Here is a 13,027-nt window from a genome sequence, read left to right as displayed (position 1 = left end):
GTCTTTATAACCACGCTTCTTCCCTCATCAGAAACACAGTTGTGACTTTCCTATAACTCATGATGAGGCGGATCTTCACATCTCTGGACTTGAATTGGACTTTTGTTGTAAGGTCTTTGACCCTGAGGCGAAGATGAGGTCCTCTTTTCAACACAAATACACAGGCAGGAACACATGTGTGCACAAGGGCACACACCCCCTACTGTAGGCCTGTACACACTCTCTTAAGAAAGTCTCCAACTGTTTTTCTTAACCTGTTCAGGGCCGAATTATGTTCCAAAAAAATTTGTAATTGCGGATTTGTAATCTAAATCCACTTATAAATCATTAGCAATCAAAAAATTGATTGAAATACTTTATTATTTTTTCTGTCCAATCCAATGGATTGAGATTTTGAACATGAGAAACCATCTAATAGCAGAAATGACAATAATTAGTCTTAGATTTTTTTATTTTACTTATATATCAGTGAATAAAGTGATGCTTTTAAACACATTGCATTTATATTTTGTATAGTTTTAACAAAATTATTGATGAATAAACGAGGGGCAGTAGGTAAAGATGTATGTTCAAAGCCCCCTGAGTTGCATATTCTGTGTACATAATCAATAGGATGCATTTTAAGATGATTGTATCATTAGAAAATCTAATAAGAGCAGCTAGAATAAAGCAGAGCAATATATCTATCTATACATTCAGATCCCGACCAGTCCAATGGACGGAGTGAAAGCAGTAAATCTTTTATATGATATTTTGTTATATAAGTGATATAACATCTCATGTTTACTCTAACCACAGTTTAAACACACATTTTGTACTTTAACGACATAATTAATAGATTAAAATCATTTGTAATTTTTCAGGACAATGACCAACTAAGTGTTGTAGGGTTTTATCGGTATGTCTGAGCAGGTCCATGTAAAATTTTAACTTAAATAACTGCACTTTAAAACCAATGTTAGAGTCTGTGCTTAAGTTTTTTGAGGTTTTTGTAACACACATTCAGATATTGAATAGAAGCTAGAATTTTAGCAACGGCAGCCATTATTGCGATTGTTGCTGAACACAGTGGATACAAAGTTCACTGCAGCCGTTAAAACAAGGTCTCCATACGGTCTGAATTCCCTCTACCTGTGAGCAGCTGAATGAAATGGAGTCCTCTCACCAGATGGTTTCACTAAAACAATTGGCATATTGTTGTATATGTATGCAAATAAGCGCAGTCATTTGCATTGGAGCAACAGAAAATGCTCTGTGGATTTACAGTGACACAGATACACAACCGTCCACATTTGCTTACAAAACTGGATGCAAAACATTCTTTTTCCTTCTTCACGGCTTTAGTGTGATCGATGTCTTCCACCTCAGAGTGTTTAGGGTCAGCAATCGATTGATAAGAAATAAATGTGTTTGTGCCGAGAGTTGGAATAAACTAAAACCAAACACATCAGTAGCTGCCAAAAGAAACAAAAGGAGGTAAACAACAAGCTGTTTTACTCACACTTCACATGACGGATATTCAAATAGCCCTCAGTGGGAGATGCATGAGTCAGTTGATGATCTTTGCCAAAAGTTGATTAACGTGCTGGGATTTATGGAAATGCTCTCAACATGACAGACAGACGACAGCGCCACCAACTTGGTCTTGGTCACTGAGAACAATACATGAACACAGTTAGTGTGTTAAATTATGAATGTCTCTGAAAGTTATGAAAATATTTTCCGTCGTTCTGATTCTGCAACAGGTTGCAGAGTTAGTGAGTTATTGTAATGTATGTACAGGTATATATCACTGCTAACATCAGTGCATTTGTTCAGGCTTGCTATACTAAAAGCTTTCACAAAGTGGGAAAAGGGCCCCTTAAAGTGCCACTGCGGAAGAGAAAACACTGCCACGGCACGGAGCATTAATCCATTACCCAGTCTATGAGAATTTCAGGACCGGCTCCGTTCCCAAAGGACCGGATAAAAATCTCTTACTGCCCATTTGTGCGCTGAAACCCCTTAAACCTGCAGTGATGGTGGGTTAGTCAGCAAAAACTCATGCTGTGCTGTTCGTCTTTCTTCAAACCCATGGAGAATTCTTTTAAACTCAAACTTCAAAATCCACAAATTTCCAAAGATAACACATTTTCCCATGTTGGATTTTAGGGAAACGTGTATACAATGAATATTGTCATTTGATTGACATTAAAGACAGACATTAAATCATGACGTCTTGAGTTTTGATATTTCACTGAGTATATGCTTGCCATATATTGGGGCCTAAAACTGACAAAATGCTGACAATAACTTATGAGACAAGTCGCAATATACAGTAGCTGAACACATGAATAAATATAAACACATATAAAGCTTTATCCTTGTTCTTTAACAATCAAATACAAATGTTTTTGTTTTCACCAATCAGTCAGTCAGTTTTTTTGCAGGAGGTTAGAGGAGAAGTGTAAATCTTTTTTATGGATTATATTCTTTTATACTGATTTACATAAATGAATAAACAGTATTATTTATAGATGTCATTGGTCTTTATTTATTTTAATTGTCTGATGACTTTTTACTGCTTTTTGTCTCTTTTGGGCCTCCATACTGAAGGGAAACTTGGGAACTCTGATACAGTGCATGTAAAGTGAAATATATCTCAGATATTCTGAAAACATTAAAATTTATCCACCCGGACAAGTGTGTGTGTTCGTGTGTCTGAGGTTGTTTTTGCATCCTGGGGATGTGGAAGTGTCTTTGTTAAATGAAAAACAGGATCCAGAACAAATACAAAGCTAAGCTCTCTCTCTCTCTCTCTCTCTCTGTGTCTCACACACACACACACACACACACAAATCTGTAAATGTGATGTTAGGTTAAAACATGCTTAATTACAAGAGCACATGTACTCAAGATGTGTGTTTATGTCTGTAGAGACTCTGTGTGTGTGTGTGTGTGTGTGTGTGTGTGTGTGTGTGTGTGTGTGTGTGTGTGTGGTGTGTGTGTGTGTGTGTGTGTGTGTGTGTGTGTGTGCGTGTGTGTGTGTGTATGTGTGTTTTCCCCAGAGCAGTCTGAAATAGGGAAGTTCTTGTTTCCCATCACAAGACCGGCTCGTTCATCGGAGGGGAGAAGAGAGGAAGTTCTCCTAAACAAAACAACCCTGAGGATTCAGCTGCAGAGAGAGAGAGAGAGAGAGAGAGGAAGGAAGGAGGGACGGAAGAGAAAGAGAGAGAGAGGGGAGAGAAAGAGAGAGAAAGATGAAAAGAAGAAACCACAAATGGAGACAGAGCGAGGGAGAAATAGAAAACTGGAAGGATGAAGGGATGACAGAAAGGAGATCAACGGAAAAAAGCAAGAGAGGGACTGTTGTCTCACTCTGTGTGAATGTGCTTATTGAGAGGGATGAGTCAGTGGAAAGAGAAACAATGAAAATGCAGAGTCACTGCACCCCTTTCATACAAATCCCTTGTTCTGCTGCACTTACTTTCTCTACCCCTGTCCTGTTCTGTTCTGTTGGTTAATGGCTTCATTCACTGGGCAGCTGAATGTTTCCCAATTTGGATTTTCGTCGTCGCATTTTTACCGGGTCCTGATGTCAATTAATATAAAAATAAAAGTTGTGCACAGAGTCCTATTTTTCCTTATTTCTGTCCTGGCTTAGGTGGATATAATGAATGAAAAATGACCTACCTTAAGGAATATACATGCATCCTGTATGTGAATGTCTAAATGATGATGATGATGATGATGATGATGATGATGCAAACTATGGCTGTATCTATTATTGAAGACAATGGGGTCACGTCCCCTAGGAACTGAGAGCGCTGATGTTAAGCTTCTTAGTAACATGTAACCATGTGAAACTTTTTTATTTTGGTGGAAAGTAGTCGTGGACACTGTTTTGCCAGGATTTCACCCAGAGCTCCAGCATTTCAAATCATATGCTCCATATGATTTGACAACATATATGTTCCAGAACGAGTTTGGAAACTGATATTAAACCCATTGCTGGTCCTCACATGGGGATATTATGGGGGATGTGACAAGCAGTGAGGGTCCCCCGGCCATTAGCTGAGCCACTGAAGTTGCAGTTAGGAGGTATATGCTTCAACAATTAGGCTACCAGGGCGCACCCCCTTTTTGTTACATAATAAAATGGTTATTTCACTAAAAACGGAAGATAAAAATAGACCTCATCTATAAAAGCTGAACTCACAACTCATTAACTCTGTATTATAAGTATATTCGATGCAACCATTGTCATACTGGAGCTTTCAACTGCTTTACATAACACACAAAACCAAACGCTACGCTTAAAAGAGTAATGCATTAATATAGATAGATAGATAGATAGATAGATAGATAGATAGATAGATAGATAGATAGATAGATAGATAGATAGATAGCCTTGAGCTTCTAGCCTGGAGCAGAGATGACACGTGGGCTACAGAGGTCAAGTAAGCTCACTTCTTTTTAACTTCGTCTTCTTCCAGCTGGCGTCTGTAGTCATACATCATTCTGCCATCTCTCCTGCCTGCAGTCATCACTCACTGCCTCTCTCTTATTTATTTAATTTATTAAACCTTCCTTTATACACTTGACACTTTACAAATTTGGACGGTCACCTGTGTTTTCATTGTAATCTCTGTTCACCATCTTTCCTGTCGTCCCCCCCCCCTCGCCAGCTCGGTTCACTTCCTCTCTCCTCGTCCTTCCACATAATGACACTGGCTCTGCAGCAGAAATTAAAGGCTGAGCTCTAATCACCAACAGCACTAAGTGCAGGCCAGCGGCTCAGGGCATCAGACCCCATTATAAACACAGGCAGAGTCGGCTCAGAGTGGTAATGACAAACCGCACAAAGCAGCCAGAGGATAACAGACAGACAACCGTGCCCTCCCTTGTTAAACCATGACACCATTTAACGCTCTCTGCTACGTTGCCTTCTGTGATTAAATGAAACTACTAAAAGCACTACTATTATTACTACGGACACTATAAAAAATAATACTAATCATTATGCCCTTTTTAAATTGTTGCAATTGCCACCAGGCAACAGGTGTGGATTTGATGTTGTTTTCAGCTCAGGGTTTTACATGTAAATTGAGTTGTGCTCCACATAATCGTGTTTAATGCACCTTGGCTCTTTTTGTTGTTGTTGTTGTTGTTGTTGTCATCTTTTTTATTTTTAAGTTTTCAGTCCTGGCAATAAAACTGTACTCACTGTACTCACCAAATAAACGACTGCGATCTGGGAACACAGCGACGTCGCTAAAAACAAGAACTGATGGCACCAGAAACACGAGCAATCAGACAGTCCTACATAAACCAATAACTTTTGACATTTAATTAAATGAAAAGCGTTCAAGGTGGATATAGTAAACAAACACATAAATTGATTTAATTTACACTATTACAGATACTGTAGTAGAAGAATACCGTACATCAGTGGTTCCCAACCTGTGGGTCAGGTTGCAAAAACAGCACAATTGTGGTGAAAATATGTAACTACAAAAAAAATCAATGAAAATAAAAATGAAAAAATGTTTAAAAACAACTTTCATTGTTTCATTTTACGGCCTATCACTGTGATAAGCCAATAGGAACTTTGATGTCGTCGTCGGCTGGACAAAGATCACGTCCATGGCACAAACAGGAGCGTCAAAATGGAAAGCTGGTTAGCAACAGGAAGAGATGAAAGGAAAGAGAGTCAAGAGACAGATGGCGAATCGACGTGATCTCTCCTCCACAAACTGAGCTTCAATCAATCATTATCATTACGATAAATACTGCTCTGAGAAGGTATTACTTGGCCGTGAGTGGGAAAAGGTTGGGAACATGAAACAACAAGAGTGTGTGTGTGTGTGTGTGTGTGTGTGTGTGTGTGTGTGTGTGTGTGTGTGTGTGTGTGTTTCAGACAGCGACTCCTCTGTGGAGTTCCCTAATTGCCTCCCGGTGACATTGTCTGCTGCTGTGATGAGTAATGATGTGATTTTTTTGTTTATTATTGCACCGTGTCACAAAATGTGCTCATCATGCGTGACATTACGCTGCATGACACATATTATTAACATGAAATTAAGGATCGTTTTGGGGTTTCTCTTACATCTTACAGTCTTTGTGTTCTTTTATTTTCGAGATGCATCCAGCTGTTTGATATTAAGTCAAATTCATCCCAAAAAAATATACAAAGGCAAACGGTTTTAGACAGAGAGAGACAATGGAAGTCGGAGTTGATGAATTCTCCCGCTGTGCAGATTGACATCACTTGTCCCGACACTTTTTCTTCTCCCCGAGACATTTTTGTTTTTCATATATATATATATTTTTATGTCTCTGCCTCCACCGTTGACCCTGCTGTCAGACACAGCTGCATTAGGCGAGGTCTGGGTTAGACATCCATACAATGATAACTGGTCTCCATTACCAGCAGTTTCTTAATTATACCGTCCCCACAAGGCCTGTTAGCCGGGGCACAATTACAATTTCCAATTACGGCCTAAAAGGGTTGTCACATTAGGTGTTGCTCAGAAACCTGCAGAGGTATTGATTACAGCTCATTAAGCACAACACTAAAATGGCTGCTGTGTTAGACAAGGGTTAAAATTTTACAGTTGGAAAGATGATGCTCTTAAGATGAATCACGTGACTGTTTCAGGGGGGTTGGCTGGTCTGCGCAGGTGTTTCAGGGGATTGAGAGAAGGAAAAGTGTCATTTGAGAGATCGTGAGAAATATTATTGTAAATCTATCGAGCTCTAAGCAAATCCAGGTTCTGCTAGGGAACCAATAATCAAAAAATGATCCAGGAAAACTGAGTGAAACTAAACAATCTTGCAAAACTTACAATCTTACCAAAGTACTGTAAGTAAATACACTCATATTCAAAGTACATGTGCTCTGTAGAAACATCCTTAAACGTGTCCAGATACTGATTCCTGATCAGGGTCTTGAGGACAGTGAAGCCCATAAACACAAGAAAGTGGTAAAGTAAAAGTTAATTTCCTCAGTTATTTTACACAGTACACACATATACTGGAATACTTTACCACATACAGTATATTAAACATAATACTACCCATACAGAAATGTAATATATATATCTATATATATATATAGATATAGATATATATAGTATAATACTGAGGCCCAGACAGATTACATTTGCGTATGGGTGCATATGAGGATTCTCAGACAGGACTCAAGAAAGCTGTAGTTTTATATTAATAAACAAGAATCATGAGGTAAACAGTAAAATAACTTTTTTTCCCCAGACATTTCAGACTGAATGTTGATCATCCTGTGTTGCAGTCAGTTTTCTACTTTTGCATCAACTCATGGCTACAGGATTTTTCCCTGTTATTCTCATGCCATCACTTGCGTCGTCTCATGTTTTGATGTCACCGTTGACTCAAACACATCCAGTCTAAAAGGAGGTGAAAGATGAACTTCGGCCTTGTGATTCAATGACCATCTGCTTCAGTCTGCTGATTACAGGCATCCTGACTGTAAACGGGTTAAGCCCTTTAACCCTGCCTCAAACACATACATTTTCCCTCACTGTCTCTTTCCACATCCTTGCTTCACGGCTTACACACATACACAGACACAACACACACACACACACACTTACTATAGCACGTATACCCATCCTACACACACCAACTGTTCGGTCTGAAGCTTGATCAGTCAGTCTGTCAGGTTTTTCAGTTGCTAAGCAACATCTCATCCTCCAGTCATCAGCCAACTGTCAAAGACTCTCTTCATATTGACATTTCTTGACAGAGACTAAATGGTCTCCCAGTGCTGGCATGAGCATACACACTAGAGTCAGAAACTGACTTCTACTCCAGGCACAGATGCCCTTAAAATGATCATGAAATGAGCAGTAAAGCGTCCCTGATCAGGTGTGCACGTCTTCAAATTGCACTTTGTTCACATTTCTACTTTCTGACTCGCCAAATATTCATGGTGAATACAAATGTCGTCCCCTGTGGGCCAACGTGGGTGGGAAAAATAAAGTGGTAGAAAACCAAGTGCGCAGCCTGAAGCAGTTGGAAACATTGGCAGCACACAGCCAGCACTGCACTTAAATCACTGCGTCGACAAAAAACACAGTAAACATGATGCAAACCCATAGCTCAGCAAAAAAGTCATTTACTTTCTTTTCTTATTTCTATTCTTTGTTTTGATTTAATTTTAGTTTTTTTTATATATATACACATATAATGAACCATTAATCAAGCAAAACAATACAAAATGGAAAAAAAAGTAATGCAAAATTATTTGCCAGGACCTAGTTAAGTGTAAATAATTAACTGAATTCCACATAAGCACAGATTGAAGTTTGTAATGTTTTTTGCCACTAAGCGACTAAGCTAGCTGCTTCATATTAGTGACGGTTTATCAACAAGTGTGTTAGCTGGGAAGCTAAGGCAAGCTAGCTATGCAATAAAGTCGCTAGCAGCAATGCAATAAAGTCGCTAGCTAGAGACCAGGAAGTGGCTAAAGTAGTAGTTTGATTATAAGAGAGAGAGAGAGAGAGAGAGAGAGAGAGAGAGAGATGTGGCCCACAGTAAGAGTTGTAACTGATAGTTCGGGTCATGTTTTGCCTGGCTTATTATTATCCAAAACTTGAGGTAGTAATATAAGAACTTAATTGTCTTAATTAAAAGATGTAGGTAAGATAAGTTCAAAATAAATAAGTAAATAAATAAATAGAAATAAAAAAAAAACAGATAAATAAATTGCAAAAACAAAATAATAATATCCATTTCAAAATAAAATTTAAATTTAAAATGATTTGTAAAAAATGAAGAGATATAAAGTGATTTATCATCCCTGTGAACTGTTTTATACTGAGGCAAATTCAAGCCTTGAGCTTTATTCCACACCACAGTAAAGTAAAGTAAAACAGCACTGGCCTTTTATTCACAGCTGAGTGCCATCCTGGAAGACAGGTGAAGTCTGACAGCCATTCAAAGTGTCTTACCTGGAAGACCGATCCCAGCCGCTGCACATTCTTGTGGAAATGTTAAGCCCTTAATAATACAAAATTGGGCGTCAAGGATATTGTATACCTGTCTGCCGTTTGTGTGTGAGAGAGAGAAAACACTCCTTGCTGCCCTTTCTGGTTGCTTGGACACCAGTACTGAGAGGCTGGCCTGTGTTTCACACAGAGTACCAACCCACTGCTTTATCGAGAGCGATATGCATGCGTGTGTGTGTGTGTGTGTGTGTGTGTGTGTGTGTGTGTGTGTGTGTGTGTGTGTGTGTGTGTGTGTGTGTGTGTGTGTGTGTGTGTGTGTGTGTGTGTGTGTGTGTGTGTGTGTGTTTGTGTGTGTTTGAATGATATAACATTTATCTGTGCATCTGAATATTTATGTCGTCCATTCATTTGTTTACTGAACCATTAGTACAGTCTGTTTCTATTCTGTGATTGTTTTTTTTTGTTTTTTTTCTCTCAGCCACATCGATGTCTGTGCGGGAGAGAGTGCATACGGACCGTGGGTGGGGGACAGGGAGGGAGCGTGCACCAGGGCCAGGCTGGTCTTGGTGGGAGGTGGCTGTGTGTGTGTGTGTGTGTGTGTGTGTGTGTGTGTGTGGGGTTGTGACTTGGTTCTGATTTAGCAGATTACTCAGATCTGACACAGTGCTAGTCTGACAAATCTTAAATCTGCTCTGCTGCTATATGTTGGTGCAACAGGTTGATGGCATGAGTTTCTGCTTGTGGGATACTTCTGAACCAAACAGCGACCACTTGGCTGAATATCGAAGAGACTCGTAAATGGTATTTTTGTAAACTTTGGGATCCGTTCTTGAATTTATAATAAAGATCTTTACTTTAATAAAGGGTTCGGCTGCACACAGTGAGTTTGTAATGACTGACACTGCAGGTCAAAGGGATTTAAGAAGTTCAAGTGAGAGGTTATTTGAAAAACTGCAACAGAGCAAAGTGCCTCTGATGCATATACCTGGGTTTACATGATCTTCATAGTCTCATAATGCCCATAAAAACAATGGCCAAAAATAATACGTCAATTCCCAATACATGTTTACTCTATACACCACCAACTTGGTCCTTGCTTTTAATCCACAAGTTTTGTCGAGCTCTCTCCACATGGTTCATACGTTTTTCTGTTTGTTTGATCGACATCAGCTGCACGTTCAGCTGCAGCGCTCACGCTTGTGCATCTCGAATCACCTGCAGAGTTAAGGGGCTTTTTATCTCGCCATTTCCCATGAAATATTATGTGCCACGACTAAACACTTTTATTTTTTAAATCACACATATTTTTAAATCACACATATGCCCTTTGTTTTTAAACATTTGCAAAGAATTTCACGTGTGTCCGATGCATGTGTGCTCATTTTACATTATTCTGGTGAGTGTTAGCGCTTGCCCGCCTCCTCTCCACCAGGTGTAATCACCCTGCTCTGATTATACACATCAACTACTGCCTAGTTATTGGTCACACATTTTCCTGTTTTCACCTCCCTTATTTAACTTCTCTCTCCATCTTCCTCACGTGTCGTTGTTCCTTCATTTCTTTGGCTCTAATTTTCTCTTTTCACATAACACCTTGCAGCCCCCCCCCCCTTTCCTCCTCTCCCCAACCCCTTCCCCCCGTGATAGAGCCTCTTTCTCTTCCTCATTAGCACCCTAACTCAGACGTGTCACATTCTCACCCTCTGCCACGGCGGAGGAGGTGACGTACAACATGGAGGGCTTTCATCGCCCTGCGGAGATGTGCTGCAGGTTGCCCATCTCCAACCAGAACCAATGCAATCCTCACTATGAAGGGACGAATCATTAAAGACTCTGCCGTCTGAACCGAGGTGTGTAAAGCATTTTATTTATAATAAAGACTAGTCTGAAAGAGTAGAAACAGGCATGTACCTTGAGATAAAATTAAAATATTTCATGTCTGCATGACAAATTTCAAAAAACCTTTTCACTAAACAAAGACACATCACCACAAACATGTAACGTGCATGAACTGGGACTGATGGATGGACTTTAATTTGCTTCAGTTTCACCTCGTGACATCCTCTACATGAGACATATTTTCCGTCGTGTGTGTATGTGTGTGTGTGTGTGTGTGTGTGTGTTGTGCTTTCTCATCTGACAAAGCGAGCTGTTTGAGTTAACCTTGCAGTTTCCGTAGCAACAAACTCAGCACAAAAAAAAAAAACACTGGCACAGATGCTTGTTGTTACTCATCTTGCTTGAGTCGATTTGAGAAGAGGGTGAAGGAGGGATGAGAGGGAGAGGACGGACTTATAATAATGCAACAGCAACGAGGTTTATTAGTGCAACTGCCAGAGGAGGGAGCTGTTTACCACATAGGTGCAACAGGAGGTTTGACAGTGATTGTTACCATGAGTCTTTTGTAAACAGTCGTTATAGTATAAGTACTTATAAGTAGTATAAGTACCGCTTTTATCTTTTTAATCTGACACGTGCACATTACTTGGATTCAAACTCAGATCTGTAATAATCCATTTTATATTTTGCTGTTGTCTTGATGTGTTCATGCTTGTATTGTTCTTTTTTTTTCGCCTGGGATCACAAGTTATGTTTAATCCTAGCTGTAATTGTTTATGGTTGGAATGAAGAATAACATTAAAATTAACTTCAAAAACAATTAAAAATAACACTACACAAGCATAAAGCAATATCTATATCTATATATATCTATATCCTGTTACAATGTGAATATGTGTACTCAATTCCTTTGTGTAAAAGAATATTCCACTCATTCCATACATAGGTCTGCCTGTCAGAGCCGTATTTTGTGACTCTAGTCTGGAGATCCTTTGTTCAGGTTTAGTAGAAGATATGTAGAAGTAGTAGAAGAATGTCAAATCCTTTTTTTAAAAACTGGGGTATGGAGTTTGACATAAATGCATATTCAGCATTAGTGAGAGTCTTCCAAAAATATGCTTAAAGTCACAGAACAGTTCATTTTTTAATCCGCCGGCTTTATGGTTTTTATGGGAGTGCAATAATAAATTGCTGGAATGCCCCTTTAATACCATTAACTATGACTTGAATTGTTTTGCAGAACAAATACAGTCACATTATTACGCTGCTTCTCAGCAACTCATCTCAGCTAAGGTTCATAAATACCAACACGCCGGTGCTCAATTCATCAACTTCCTACAGTCAGTCTAATATTTTACACACCACATACCAGGACGCAAATATGTTTCCATCTGAAAGCTCACGCTAACACGACGGCCGTCCTGTGCAGCAGAGACCCTCAGCAGTGCCCAGCGCCCACACACCCCTCACTGGCATCTAAACATGCACACACTGTTTGACCCACCGTGCTGGCAGGGGGGAGAAGGCCGATCATGTTACACACTGTTATTAATAGCCACGCTCCCCCCTTTCCCATTGTAAACTAATAGCTGACATGATCTCACACTGTCTCCTCAGTCTCTCTGTGCAACTCCTCTGCTTGCATCTCTCTCTCTCTCTCTCTCTCTCTCTCTCTCTCTCTCTCTCAAAACATGTCCCCATCTCTTTTCTCCACTCACATCAGGTCTTCCAAAATATACTCCACATGCATGCATGCCTGACGGGGGTGCTAAAATACAACATACATGACAAGTCAATATTCCTAAAAGTGCTAGTGTAAATCTGTGCTTCTATTATGTTATCTTAAAAATTATCTTCAAATATTTCCTTTTGATCTGTAGCTTTTTTTCATGTTCGAGTAGCACAATTTGGGATGATCTCCTTTTTGTAATTTAATGGATTTATTTCTAAAGTGTGAAACAAATAAAGTAAAAAAAATAAATAAAAAATTGAAAAGTGTACAACAAAAGATGCGCATTTGAGAAGAGGCATGGGACTTTTACTCCAAAACAAGTTTTATGTTTTTAGTTTTATTTGTTTTATTTATTTTCCATACTTGGACCATGTGATGACAAGCGAACCATCTCCATGACAACTGAGCAAACTTTATCCAGAGATGAAAGTCATTAGATGTGGCAGGAACATCTGGCAGAATACAGTAAGTGTATCTTGAGTTATTG

This window comes from Seriola aureovittata, chromosome 23 (genome assembly GCF_021018895.1).
Source record: "Seriola aureovittata isolate HTS-2021-v1 ecotype China chromosome 23, ASM2101889v1, whole genome shotgun sequence".
NCBI classification, from domain to species: Eukaryota; Metazoa; Chordata; class Actinopteri; order Carangiformes; family Carangidae; genus Seriola; species Seriola aureovittata.
The sequence above is the reverse complement of the archived record's forward strand: the minus strand, read 5'-3'. Positions refer to the sequence as shown.